Source organism: Pipistrellus hanaki (genome assembly GCF_964339955.1).
Source record: "Pipistrellus hanaki genome assembly, chromosome: 1".
NCBI lineage: Eukaryota > Metazoa > Chordata > Mammalia > Chiroptera > Vespertilionidae > Pipistrellus > Pipistrellus hanaki.
In genome coordinates this window covers 127,167,930-127,182,006 of record NC_140503.1, presented here as the reverse complement: position 1 = coordinate 127,182,006, position 14,077 = coordinate 127,167,930, and the positions used below count along the sequence as shown (strand labels likewise).

General features: G+C 43.8%; 1 protein-coding gene across 4 annotated transcripts in view; it reads left to right on the top strand.

Annotated features, from left to right (window-relative positions):
- The window catches only part of FRMD4A (FERM domain containing 4A), a 328,386-nt gene that overhangs the window by 91,012 nt on the left and 223,297 nt on the right, over nt 1-14,077 (top strand). Inside the window, exon 1 of one of the 4 annotated variants that reach the window (XM_084868158.1) lies at nt 7,405-7,648. The exons of 2 other annotated variants lie outside the window; for them this stretch is intronic. The gene's annotated coding sequence lies outside the window, so the exon portion shown is untranslated. Of the gene's footprint in view, nt 1-7,404; nt 7,649-14,077 lie in introns of those variants that run through there. One more of the 4 variants, XM_084868157.1, reaches the window with a different exon arrangement.

Here is a 14,077-nt window from a genome sequence, read left to right as displayed (position 1 = left end):
TGAGACCCAGAATCTTCCAGGTGATCCTGCTGCTGGCTTATATCTGAGAACCACTGTCTTTGCACTAGGTCCCAAGATCTCCTTTCTCCCTAGAGCACCTCTCTCAATGATCTCATCACTTTCCATAGGCACAGATGCCTTCTATGAGTACTGCTGGGGAGGAAGAAGCTTTATTCTACCCTCCAGTTTCTTCAGGCTGGTCTAAGAGTTAAATGGCCAGAAAGGGAGAGACAGTAGGGGAGGACTCATGTAAATGGAGACCTAAAGAAAATGGCCAAAGCAAGCAACTTTTATACTTTTTATGCAAAGAAACAATACATTTGTGAGTATTTGATGGACCAAGAAATGTAGGTTTGGATGCTTAATTAGTAACAAATTTAAGAAGAGTTTTGACTTGGGATAGTAAATTAGTAAAAGGCAACAAGGTTTGTGTACAGGCTTCTCTGTCCTGCATTCTCTATGGATGTCATAAGGATGTCTCTCTGTCCTCCTGGTGCAGGGAGGGTAACTTTCTTTCAATGAGAGAGAAACATCCATTGGCTGCCTCCTGCACACCCCCCACTGGGTATGTGCCCGCAACCAAGGTACATGCCCTTGACCGGAATTGAACCCGGGACCTTCCAGTCCATAGGCTGTTTCGGCCGGAGGGTAACTTTCACATGAAAGATTTCTTTTCTGTTCTCAGAGGGACAGAGGAGGGTCAGAATATCCTTTTTGTACCAGCTGCTTCTTAAAAATTTTTAATTTGAAATAATTAGTATGCCACTTTGGCATATTTGGGGGCAGCCTGCTACTAAACATGCCCAACATTTAAATTTTTCCACCCAGATATTTCTTTGTGAGTTCTTACCTTGTGTATCCAATCCCATCTCAGCAAATACCCTAGTCAGCTTCCTATTGGTGAAGTCAGGACCCTAGAAATGTGCTACATAGATCTCTACTTTATAACATGGACTGCAATGTATTTCTTGCTGTTATAATTTGGGGGTAGGAGTGATTTGTATTTGGTTTCAGGAGAAGTCATCACATCACTCCATCTTAGCTTCTAGCCCCATCTCACCTCCAAGAGACTGACTTGCCTTTCCTTCCTAAGGCACAGGGGACTGTCAAATCCTGGGGCTGTTCCTCCCTTGCTGACTCATCATTTTAATACATCCTTGTTGCTTCCTTGAGAGATTGATTGATTGATGTCACCTGTACATAAGACTTTACACTCTTTGCCGTTACAACTGAAAAAGAAATATTTCCTGAAAAATATTTTCATTCAATTTCACAAATATTTCTGTCTTATCTCCCTTTTGTAATGGGGCTAAAGGCCAACAAATAAATAATGAGTATTGAGTTCCAGCTGAAGACACTGTGCTAGGCACTATAAGTGATGTGAGGCCTCCAAATACTTGACAATTGGAAGATGAGTGAGAATTAGCAATGCAGACTAAGAAGTCTGACTGCCCAAGTTTGGTAATTGGCTGTTGCCTACTTATCATCTGTAGAACCTTAGGTGGGCTGTAAATCCTCATCCTGTACTTTCATTCTCTCCCCCCAAATGGGGTTACTAAGAGTACCAGCCTTATGGGGCTGCTGAGAAGATTATATCTGTTATTATATGTATCTGGCACTTAGTAAGTGCCAAGTGTTAACTAGTTATATATATAGTTACATAGTTACATAGTTATATAGTTAGTTATATAGTTATATAGTTATATAGTTATATATATATATTTCTGAGTAAATAAACAGAAAAGGTTTGGTGAGAGAGGGAACCTATGTACTTGAGTGTATCTCTAATGTATACCAATTTTATAGTATGGTGCTCACTATAATAAAACTGCTCCCAGGGGCTCCAAATTACATTAATTAGCTCGTGATGTTTTGATTGATCCTTCTCTGTGTTTCAGAAAGACTTGCCTTGGGTTTTTGTTGCCATGAGTTGAGGCAGTCTAAACCATGATTCCCAGCCAGGAAAGACTAATAAGCAATAATCTAATATAATAAGAACATAACAAGATTATAAAACATAACTATTAAAATGACATTGCTATTTTAAAAAAATAATGAAATAAAGCACAGCTATTAAATGAATTCTTCATATACCCCCAAGGACCATGGTATTAAGTACTTACTTAGGCCATAAGGGGAGTTGAAATTCTTCCTTTTTGATTGAAGTGGTTCATCATTGGTCTCTCATTGACCTGGGAGAAGAGGAAAAAGGATTGGGTATAAAAATGAAATTATCACTTACTTAAAACCAGTCAAGCACTATAACCTGCTCCAAAGGGGTCTTTGTTTATTCTTTTTTAAAAAAGTATATTTTTATTGATTTCAGAAAGGAAGGGAGAGGGAGAGATAGAAACATCAAAGATGAGAGAGTCATTGATCCCATACTCAACCACTGAGCCACAGTTTTCCCTCCAAACTGGTTGAGTGTGGAGGGAAAAGATGCCAGTGTTATTCTCTAGAAAGATAGGAAATAGGATGTAAATCTTTGTCCATATGATGCAGGTTAAGAACTAATGGAGGAATATAGGTTACTGAGGAACTCCAACTGCACTTCATTCACTCTGTAATTAATAGTTGCATGTAAAGGAACATTGTGGCCATTCTCACTGTGTGTCCCTCAATATTTTTATTTATTTATTTATTTATTTATTTATTTATTTATTTATTTATTTATTTGGATACCATATGGTATTCCAACCATGAAAGGTAATGCTTAGGATCTCAAAAGCATGAATGATTCTGGGTTCAAATGTGATTGTTGTCTCAGTACATTGCTTTCTTTTTTAAATACCAGATTCCTCATCTGTAGAAAGGGATAAAAATAGTGTCCACCTCAAGAGCATCTTGTACTGATCCAGTTAAGTAATATTTGGAAAGTTCTTAGTACTGTGCTTGGTCCAGAGTCTATACTCAAAAAATGTTAGTATCAGTTGTATGGTTTAAGGAATAATGTGTTGAACCCATAGTTTTCATAAGGCTGGAGAAAGATAATAATATGGCCCATTTTAAAGGTGAAGAAATGGGTAACCAAAAGACAAGAGACCAAAGGTCACACTGGGTTTTCAGAGCAGGGTGCGGTTACTGTCTCCTAGGAAGGGATTATGCAGTCCAGACTCAGATCCATGCTCCTGATGGCACCTGTCTGGGGAGCTATGACTTCAGATCTTAGAGTTAAGAACTTGGTACTTTTATTTACAGAGTGCATAATTTTTGTTATCCAACTTTGATCATAAAAAAAAACAACACACATTAATTTACTTCTCTAAACCCACTTAAACTTTGATTACATCCTTGTTCACCAAGGAGGTAGGAATTCACTCATTCTTTCCTCTTCCCTAGCTCACATTGTACCTCAAGACAAGGTTAGTTGCCACTGAGATGCTTAGTCTTCAAGAATTTGAGGTCCCTTTAAAGCCAAAGACCCCATCCCTCTTGGCCAAACACCAGGATCCTTTGCTTAAGACACACCTCTTAGAACTTAGTACCCCCATCCAGCATCCACATGCTGACAGGTGCCTTCTTGAGGAGTTTATACAGTTGTCACCCCTTCCCTTCTTCTGTGGGGGTGCTATGACCTTTTTCCGTCTCTTTTTAGATCCCTACTCTTAAGCCACAGACCACCCCTCCTCTCTGAGAGTTCAGCTCTTTTCAAAACAAAGATCCCTAATTATGTGAGAGAGGCAAGGAGTGCCCCAGGTGGTCAGGTCTCAAATCCTGCTTGCCTTCTGCAAGGGCAAAAGGGAAAGCATTTCTCTCTCTTTCTGAAACTTCTCCAGCCGTGAAAGCAAAACACAAAGGTGAATGTCCAGGAACCAGCCTGCACTTTGTTTTTGTTTGTTGGTTTTTGTGTTGTTGTTTTCCGTTAGACTCTTTAAAAAGTATCCAACTGGAGCTGAAAATGGAAACACTGTTTTCTTTCATCACAACTGCATGTTAGGGCTGGCAGATGGACCAACACTTTGCAAAGATCCTTTGATTCTTTATGCCTTCACAAGCAACTGCCTGCATTCCCTGTGGCCACATTGGCTGCTCTGTGGAAAGCAGACGGTTACAGGATCCTGACTGGCAAAGCTTGTCATCCATCAACTCCAAGCATCACAACTGCTGAAGCAGAAAACATATTTTCTCTATATTTTCATTAACTTCCAAATAAATTACGTTTGAATTTTATCTCATTCATCAAGTTTTACCATGGCCTATTTCTCTTAGTACTTAAATTCTACAAATAAGGTTTTTCTTCCTGGAATTTTTATTCATTCTCTGTCTTGTAGCCAAATACAAAAGGCTTAGGGGGTAAAAAGATCCTGTGCCATATACTAACCCAGGTCTCATGGGGAAACAGTGAGAATAAAACACATAAAGGCCCTCACAGGGTTTTAGCATATTCAGCCAGGCTCTGTTCTAAATGATTCACATATATTGACTCGTTTAATCCTCATAACAACCCTATGAGGTAGACAGTGTTCTTAGCTCTAAGAAAAGTGAGGCACAGAGAAACTTGCCCAAGATTGCACAGGTAGCAGGAGGCCCAGAAAATATGCAAGCCCAGGCAATCTGAAATAGGTCTGTGACCTTATGATGGGACTATGAATACCCATTGTGGTGAAGTGTTAGGAAAGAAATCCTATATAATAAAAGGCTAATATGCAAATTGTCCCCTCAGGAGTTTGAGAGACTGGGAATTTGATTGCTTGCTATAACATGTGTTGACCACCAGGGGGAGGCATGGAACATGGCTGGTGACCAGTGGCAGCAGCATGGTGCTGAGCTGAGCCAGTGAGGAAAGGAGGAAGTAGGGAGGCTGGGAGGTGGAGAACCTGATCTGCCCTGATCACCAGCCAGGCCTAGGGACCATACCTGTGCATGAATTTCATGCACAGGGCCTCTAGTAAATGATAATGATAAAAAGAGTACCTGGAAGAGTTTTTTTCTCATGTGTTGAGCATGGGAGGTCACCTAGGTGACCTCCCATGCTCAACACATGAGAAAAAAACTCTTCCAGGTACTCTTTTTAAAAAGCCTTTGAGCTAAAAACTGAAAAATGATAAGGAGCTAGCCATACAAAGAGTGGAGTGTGAGGGTGGAAGGGCATTCAGGCCAGGAAGAATGAGAAATACTAAAGCAGAAAGGTGGCCTGTGTAGCGAAGTATAAAGGGCCAGGGAGATGAACACGTGAGGGAGATGGAGAGGATGTTTCAAGAGCAATGAGAAGCCATCGACAATGGTTCAGTTGTGGTGGGACATGATCTGTGTTGTTTCTGAAGTCACTGGCTGCTGGATAGCAAGGAGGTGAATGAGAACCTGGGAGCTGGGCGCAGAGGGTGAGTGGACTTTGTTGGGGTCAGGTAGCAAAAGATAAGGCTGGACGGATAAGGGGGGTTTGGTGCTCAGGCCATTCTAGTCATCTGAAGAAGTGTGGACTTTATTTCTAAGAGCCGGGGAAGTCCCGAACAGGTTTAAGTGAAGAAGTTCTATGATCAGATCTGAGTTTTAGGAGAGTTACTCCAACGAGCATGGAGAAAGGGCTTCAGAGACAAGACCTAGTCAGGAAGCTGCTGGAGACTGCTGCAAAGTGATGTGCACAGAAGGCTAGGGCAGGGGGTGCTCACCTACACAGGTTAACCAACCCCCGCGCTGTTGGAGCAAGTCGGAAAAGGGGTTGCTCTTAAGCAAATTTCCAGAGCTATTTTTGAGGAATGCTTGGTGACATCCTGAACATGGGGAATGAGTGAGTGGAAGATGATAAAAGACTCCTTGATACCTACCTACTTCTGGCTTGTGGGGGTTGGACAGATGCTCTGTAGTGGGTTAGGGCACCAGGACTTCTGGTGGGCCAGGTTCAGTTTAGTACATACAGAGAATTCCAGTGGCCACGTGGAAAAGCGGCAGGTGAATGGAAGCCAACAACTCTTCTCAAGAAGGGAACTAAATATCTGAAGAGAAATAGTAGTTTTGAACATTTCCTCAATCACTCCCTACTAGGTGTTGCAGTCACAACAAACCTGCACTGGAAAACAGTCTACATCCAAAGCAATAACACGCCCCCGAGGGTCTCGGGACAGGAGGAAATGGACTTCAATTGCATTTTGAAAGAATTGGACTTAGCATTGGCACACTCCTCAAGGGCTCCAAATGGGCAGACACATCCCGTGCAGAAACTGCTTTCCCTGACTCAGATCCCAAGAATCATGTGAGTCTCCATTCACCAGCATGTGAGCAAAGACAGCTTGAAGTAAGACAGGCAGTTCTAACCCACGTGTTCACCTTTACCCCTAACACTAACTGTACACAGAGTTTCCCTTTATTGACTGAGATCTCAAAATTTTTCATCAGAGATCTTTAGAGAAAAACATACAATGGGTGTGCTCTGGAAGACAGGATTGCGAAATTTCTCATTACTATTAATACAAAGTTTGTAAGTTTTCACTCCTGCCAGTGCCCTGGAAACCATGGTGCTGGATTTGCCAGGGTCTCCTTCAGATCCTATCTTGCCTTTGAATAGTGAATGGATCATGAATGGATGGATGCTGGGAAATTCAGCCATGTATGTACTCTAAAAATTTTACCCCTGAGACAAGCTAGCTTTTGCCCCTTAGCTAAGCAGTGCCCCTGTCTACTGCGCCCTTTATTTTATCAACTGTGTTTTGACAATTCATGGGGGTGGAAATGTGTCTGGGGCAAATTGAGCTACTGAAGCAATAAACATTTAGGCTTGGCATGTGAATTGAGTTATTGTTCTTGGTAGGGATATTCTCCCAGTTTGTTTCTTTTCTTGCAAAGCATACTTGTCAGGTTGTCCTCCCCCAGGGCCTGGAAATGGAAGTCTCCTTTCCCCCAGTCATTGTTGTGAATCCCTGACAATGTAGTTATTTCACAGGAACTTCTATTCCCCAAGAGTTGAGGGGAGATTAAAATTCAAGGAAATTGGGCTAGCTCAGGAGGGGCGCTACACCTTCAGCCCAGCACAGCCTAAGGCACCCCTTCCTCTGTCTCACGGGGTGGGGATTTTCTGTATGTTTTTGGTGTGTGTGTCCTCCGCGTTAGATTCCCTTCCCTTCCTCCCGCACAGCCTCTCAGGGCCCGCAGCCTCCTCCAGGACCTAACTTTGTCCCTACTTGCGTATGCCATCAGCCCGGGTGACCGGATTCCCGGGCTCTAGGAGGCCGCGATCGGCCTAGCGCGGGCGGGCTCATTGTTGTCCGGCGCTCCAGGCGCGAGCTGGGGACCCGCCTCGCCCCCCTCGTCCGCCTCGCGTGGGACCCCGCAGCCCCCGCGGCGCCGGGGGAGCGCAGGGCGCGGGGGCGTGGCGCGGGCCGAGGGCGGAGGCGCCCACAGCGAGCGGCGGGCCGGGCGGGCGCGGCGGGAGAGGGGCGGGCCGGCGGCGGGGCGTCCGGGCGGGCGGCCAGGCGCGGCGGGAGGGACGCGAGCTGGCGATGGCCTGACGGAGGGCCGGCTGCGCTGGGCGGGGGCTGGGACCGGCGGGGCGGCTGCGGGCGCGGCGGCGGCGGCCGAGGCAGAGGCGCCGGGCGCGGATGCCCCTGAGTAGGCCACGGCCTGCGCTCCCGGGCGGATGGAACGCCGGTTTCCGCGGACCCGCCGCTGCAAACGTGAAGTTCCCTGGCTCCCTGGGACGCGCAACAAATAAAAGGTAATGTGTCTTTGTTCCCCAGCCGCGATGGCAGAGAGGCGAGGGGCTGGGCAGCACTTCTGTGCTCCTTTTTAGATGCCGGGCCGGCGGAAGGGACCTGACATTTCTTAACGCGGGGCGTAGAAGGTATAATGTCGCGGGTGTGACATTTTTCAGTGCAATCCCCACGTGTGACCCGCACTGTACTCCGTTCTGCTACAGGCACTTTGCTTTGGCACCGAACTCTCTGAATTTATCCAGGGAGAAAGGAAAGGGCATTGCTGTATGCAGACCAGGTGGGATTAAAAAAAAAAAAATTTTATGGAAATGTCAGGGGAGTTCTGCCCTTTGGATGCAGGACGGAACATTTCAGACAAGGGTGGCGGTTGACTGTTGGCTGCCGGAGACTGCCAAAATGGACTGCTCTTTACATTCCAAATGGCTGCAGCAAGTTTGGTGCAGAGAGGGGAGGAGGAGAGGAGGAAACCCCCGTTAGTACGTGGTCACTTAAAAAAGACCCCAGGCAATGCTTCTGTGCAGGCAGTTGCCCAAAACATTGGTACCTATTGCATTTAGAAAAGATTAACCAGTGCCGGTGTGTAATCAGGAACTGCCTTCCTGTGATGACTTGCTAGCAGAGTAACTGCTCAGGAGATTCAAGCAAATTCTGTGGGATTTCCAAGGGATTGCTGTACTAATAATAACCCGGGTTATAGCTACTTAATAGGCATACTCATTCTGAAGGATGCAGCCATGACCAGTCCCCGGAAGCTCAGCTGGCTGAGAAAGGCCATCCCATGCTGGAAAGGACTTCCTGATCCCACCATGAATGGAGGAAGCTCTCTCTCTCCCCTATGAATGGAACATCCCAGCAGAGGCTGCTGCTGCTGCTGCTGTTCTGGCTTTCTTTCAGTTTGAATGGAAGGCATTCTCAAAACACCTAAGAAAGGCACGTTTTTAAATCCCAGCTGTTCAGGTTGCATAGCCTATTCAATTTTGGAGTCGCCTGGACTGTATTTAGACTCCTGGCCCGGGCAACTTGAACTGCATTTACCCGATTGAGTTTAGAACACCTGCTTATAACCCTTTCCACCTCAGCATCCATAAGTCTCGTTTGTTTTCCAAAAGCATGACTCTGACTTGTGGGAAAGCACTGGAGAGCCAGGAGCTTACTGCTGACTTCACTCTGGGAAGCCACCCTGACCCTGGGGAAAGTACCTCAGGGCTGGATACCAAAATATATCCTTGCACTTATAGAACTGTGTGCCCTCCTTAAAATGCGCTGCAAAGTGGGGTTTGAGGGAGAGCATGGGAGAACACCTTTTATTGTTTTGTTTCTGGTCTTCACATTGCTTCAAGTTCATTCATAAAATTCCCTCCTGTTTCATTGGAGTCTGATTTAGGCAAGGCCAGAAAAGCAGGCCTCCAGATCAGCAGAAATCTGATTTTGATCCTTGAAATATTGCTTGTCTGTTGAAATCTGGAGTTTCAGCGGATGAACCATTTCTGTTGGCTGAAAGATCCATTCTGGTGCAAATGAAATTTGGTTTTAGTTAAGGCACAACAGGAATGAGGGTCCTGATGCACATAGGTCAGGATCCATTTGGTCCTGAGAGGTTACATAGCACAGTTTAACTGGAAGCAATATTTGGACATGCTTTGAAATCAACACTATATGTCTGGTCAATGAGTAGAATGTTGCCTTCAAATAACTTGAAATGAAGTAACACCTAATGTGTAAAGTTGTGTGGGTAGAAGTAACCTTTTGGAATAAACAACAATAGCATTAAACTCTTCTTGTATTAAAGGGGAAACGTATCTAGAGAAATGAGGATCAGAAAATCTCTCTACCCTCTTTTGTTCCGACCAAGAATGATCTGCCCTTACTATTGCTATCATCTTTTTCGCTCTCATCTTCAACTAATTTTATTAATAAGACTTGTTATTTATGGCACAGGACCTCTGTGTAATTTGTAGACATTGGTGCTAAGTCCCCTGATAGCTTGGCAGGTGGCTTCTACCATTAGCATGATCTTGTTGTTGGGGAAACCTAGACCCCTTGAGGTTCAGTGAGTTGCTGATTTAATAATCCATGAGAACTGTGTTACAGATGTGTCCAGTGCTCCATTTTGTCAATAATAGCTAATTTTACAGTCTGAGGTCAAAGGCAAAGCCAAGTATAAGCCCTTGTTTGGGTTCTAGAACTTGGAAAAAGCTCTGAGGAGTAGATTGTATACCAGAGGTGTGAAGGAAGGGCCCTTCAGTCAACCCTGATGAGCTGATGAAACAAGTGTGGCCTATTTGTGTTGGGAAAGGCAGTGATGAGATAAAAGATCCAGGGACTTTGGTACTGAGGGGACCTGTTGGGCTACCTTTGTCTTTCAGTAAGTATGGGGTAGAGTGAGGCCTCGTCCAAGGAAGAGCTTTACTGACTTTACTGTATAAATATGTCATTTGTGGTCACATTATTGATGCCTCTATGTGTGTGTGTTTGTGTAAAAGTAAAATACTTATAGTTCTATTCACATGCCATATACTTATTTGTTACAAGAGTTACATTTAGTCTGACAAACTGAATGACTGAAAAGATGAAGGAGCATTTTCAAATCTAAAGCTTTGTTCTTAAATATACTGCATGTGTAAATACCTTAAAAAAAAAAAAAAAAGGACAGTATATCTTTTGGAGAACTTCCATACAAATACTTCAAAATGAGAAACAGACATGCAAACAGTTAAATAGTTGATGGAGTTATTTTAAACCACTATCTATATAGTATGAGGGTATATAAGTCTGGACTCATCAATGACTTTAACTTACACCTTTATATTTTGGATAGCACCTGATGTGTCAATAAAATCTGAGGCAGAAATTCTCTATTTAGGTGTATTAATTGTGGAATATTTCACCATTTCCATTAAAAACTATTTCTGAGACTTCATGGGAAGAGAAACTTCATGGAATAAAGACCTTCCAATGATTATTTGACCTAAATTCTAGAAAGAAACTGTATTCTTCTTGAGCTAAAGGAGGTGAGAAGAGGAGCTGCTTTTCCTGGACAGGATCAGCAGGTGCCTCAGGCCCACATTTCCTTGTGAGCTCCACAGACACTGGCTATCTGTTCACTCTACCAGGTCCCTTTCTGATTCTTTGCTGTCCAGTACTCTCTGCAAATGGAATTAAAGAAACAAAAGAAGTCACTGGATGTATCCTAAAAGGCAGGAGTTGAAGTAGAAACGCAAGAGAAGAGATCATTCCATCGGTTATGTAGGATACATAGGTACTTGAACTTTTCCTACAGAAGCTCAAAGACTGGAAGAATCTGGGTAAAGTGGCCACTAAAAACCGAGCTTGTTGGAACGGGTGTTCATTGTAGCCATCACCAGCCCGAATCACCTTGGTAGTGGTTTACATTTATGTGGTTGCTTCTCCCAGCCCATTTATTCTCAAGAGCTGGTTCACTAGCTCCCCGGCGCTGCAGGGTTACCATTGCACACAAAGCCTGGCTGGTTTCACTACTCTCTTTTGGAAGAAGCTTTCTGAATCAGCATAAACTAGCTTATCAGAAATTCTCTCCACAGCAGTTTCCTTTTGGTTCCCTAAATCCGTCAGCTGACACCCTTCCTCTGTCCCATGGGATCAGCATGTCTTTCTCTTATAAGGAATGATTTAGGCACACCCTTACACCGAAGCAGCCTGCTCCACTGCTAATAGTGTTTGCCTAAAAATACCTATCACTATGCCTTTGTCAGAAGATGATCAGAGCTGTTTCTACTGTTCAATGGATTGCATTCATGCTTCTCTTGGGTGCTGAATCGATTAATAGATTCCATGGAAATTAGGTATTGTCTCCCAAAAGAGAACATACATTCTTCTTGAACTACAGATATAAATTATTGCTAAATATAAAGGCCAAGATTGTTATAGGGAATTTGAGAGCTTTGGTTTAGTTCGATGGTCTTATTACTACAAAATAATCAAGAAGCAGTGAGCTGGTTGCCTCCATTTGAACTGAGTGAATAGCCCCTGTGCAAATATTCAGGCAAAACTTGGTCTAATTCGGAAACAGCCTGTACGATCCTGCTTGTTAGGAAGCCAGATCTCTATCTGTGGTGGTTGGGGTGTTTTTGTTTTAAAATTGGAGCTCCAATTACTCCATGATGTATCACAAGAAGAAACTAATTGTCCATGGTCAAGAACATTTGTACTTGTACACCTTTCTCCCCAAACTCTGACTATATTCTCATGCATCTCATTGCTATCCTATCTTATTAGCAGTTATTTGCCAATTCATGGTTACCACATACATTCTGTTCACTTAATGCTCACAGCATGGAACCCTCTGCTGGTGCTGGACACTCAGTAGGTTCTGTAGGAGTAAGCCAAGCTCTAAGTGAACTTTTCAGCCCACATTCCAACATCAACATATTTTAAGTGTCTTTAGAAATCTGAAGTCCGAGTGGTCTAAAGTGAAATGTCATCTGTTAGGTCCTCCTGTGTCTGACCTTTTCCTAGTCCATCTTGTGGTATGGCCCCTTTTTCACAGTTAGCAATACTTTGCCAACCTCAGGACCAGAAGTCTTGGTATCCATGCAAAATACTAAACCATTTAACGTTAACTTTCACCTTAAATTAGCTCAAAGCCTTCCCCCAAATTTGAGGCTATAACTTCCAAATTTCCATCAAAATCAACCTGTTCTTCTGGTGATGCAGTCTTCTTCACAGGGCTTTTGCACTTTCTTTGTCCTTGTTGGGTGAGGAATGCATGCAAAAAATGGCATGTAATGGGGAATTAGATTGATAATGCATGACAGCGAATGGAAATAATAATCGGAGAGTTGCCAGGCTGTGCCATTCATAACCATAAAATGCACAATTATATTCTCACCACATGCCTGTGAACAAGTATTATAGATGTGACAAATGCGAACTAGAAAACCAAATAGTGTGGAGCCATCTGGAGCTGGGCGATATACCTACAAACTCAGCTGGGAAGTGCAGTGTGGGCTTACTCATCTCTCTGCTCCCACTGGCTACCCCCAATAAATATTAGAGATTTCTTTCTCTTTGGGGGTGGGGTGGGGATGGAGAGGGAGGGAGGGAGGGAGGGAGGGAGAGACAGAGAGAGAGAGAGAGAGAGAGAGAGAGAGAGAGAGAGAGAGGGAACAGAAAAACAGAAAAGAGGGAGTGTGGTGAGGATAAGAACCAGACTGGAGCTGAACACAATGGAGGGCAGTGTTCTGCCTTCTCAATCCCCTTTTATTGGGATGGCTGAGTGTTTTGTAACAGAGTAACTACAGAGTGACCAGTAGCACAGATGTAGCCTGCAGGTCTTGGCAGGAGAGGAGAGGCCCCGAATGCAGCAGAGTAGCAGGGGCTGAAGTCACACCAGATGTGCAATGTTGTCTACGAACCATGCACAGACGATATTTGGGGGTTATCAGTCAAGTCAAACATTTCAAATGGACAGAGTCTTACAATTAAAGTTGGGTATATAGATCATTTTTGCAAATGAGGAGCTGCTTACAGATGTTCGGGGACCTTGCCAAGATCTTAGTTAAAGTGCCAAGACTGGAGTTCCTACCGCCTGACAGGATTTTTATGTGATGCAGCCCAGTATGGCAGATTGAGTGGGGCTGAGGTGTCATTGAGCCCTGGGTTGATTTCTGGCTCTGCCCCTTAGTAGCTATGAGGCCTTTGGTGAATTACTGAATCTCTCTGAGTCTCAGGTGTTTTTTTTTTTTTTTGTTTTGCTTTTTTTTTTTTTTTCTAAGAAAAGTTACATTCGGAGGAGCCAGTGAGATAATATCTGTGAAGCACCTATCACACAAAAAAATATGGGAGACTCTTAAAATAAGAAATGTGTCTTTGTATTCTGTGCTTGGCTTTTCACTTGGCTTGCTTTTGTCACATGCCTAACAATGGTAACTTCAGAGCAGGAGTGGGAGGCGAAATTGGAACACATTGGGGTGTAAGAAGGCCTGTCGGCATGGGAATGGAGATATCTCTGACATAAATGTTACCTTCTTACCTACAATCCTGATGTGAATGTTATAAAGGAGAAAGTTGCATTAAGGGGAATGACCCTTAGCTTTGATATTTCATAAATGTCACCTGACCTTCCAGGAAGGATTTTGCAGGCAAAGGCATCACCCTAGTGTTTCTTCCCTTATTGGGACAGAGGAGGCCTCCTAAGCACGGGAGACCTCCTGCTGCATCCGAGTCCCCAGTGAGTCCTGGAACATCAATATGAAGAAGGCCAGTTGCAGGAAGGGGAGGAAGAAATATGCTTTTGCTTTTGTACTAGTGGATTTCATCAGCCTTACTTCTGAAAGTCTTCAATCTTCAGAAATCATCAGAAAGCTCTTAGGGCTTTTATCTTGAAAACATTTGAGAATAGAAATAAGAATTACCCATGGTTTGTTAATCAGTGGTATTTCCACTTTTTTCTT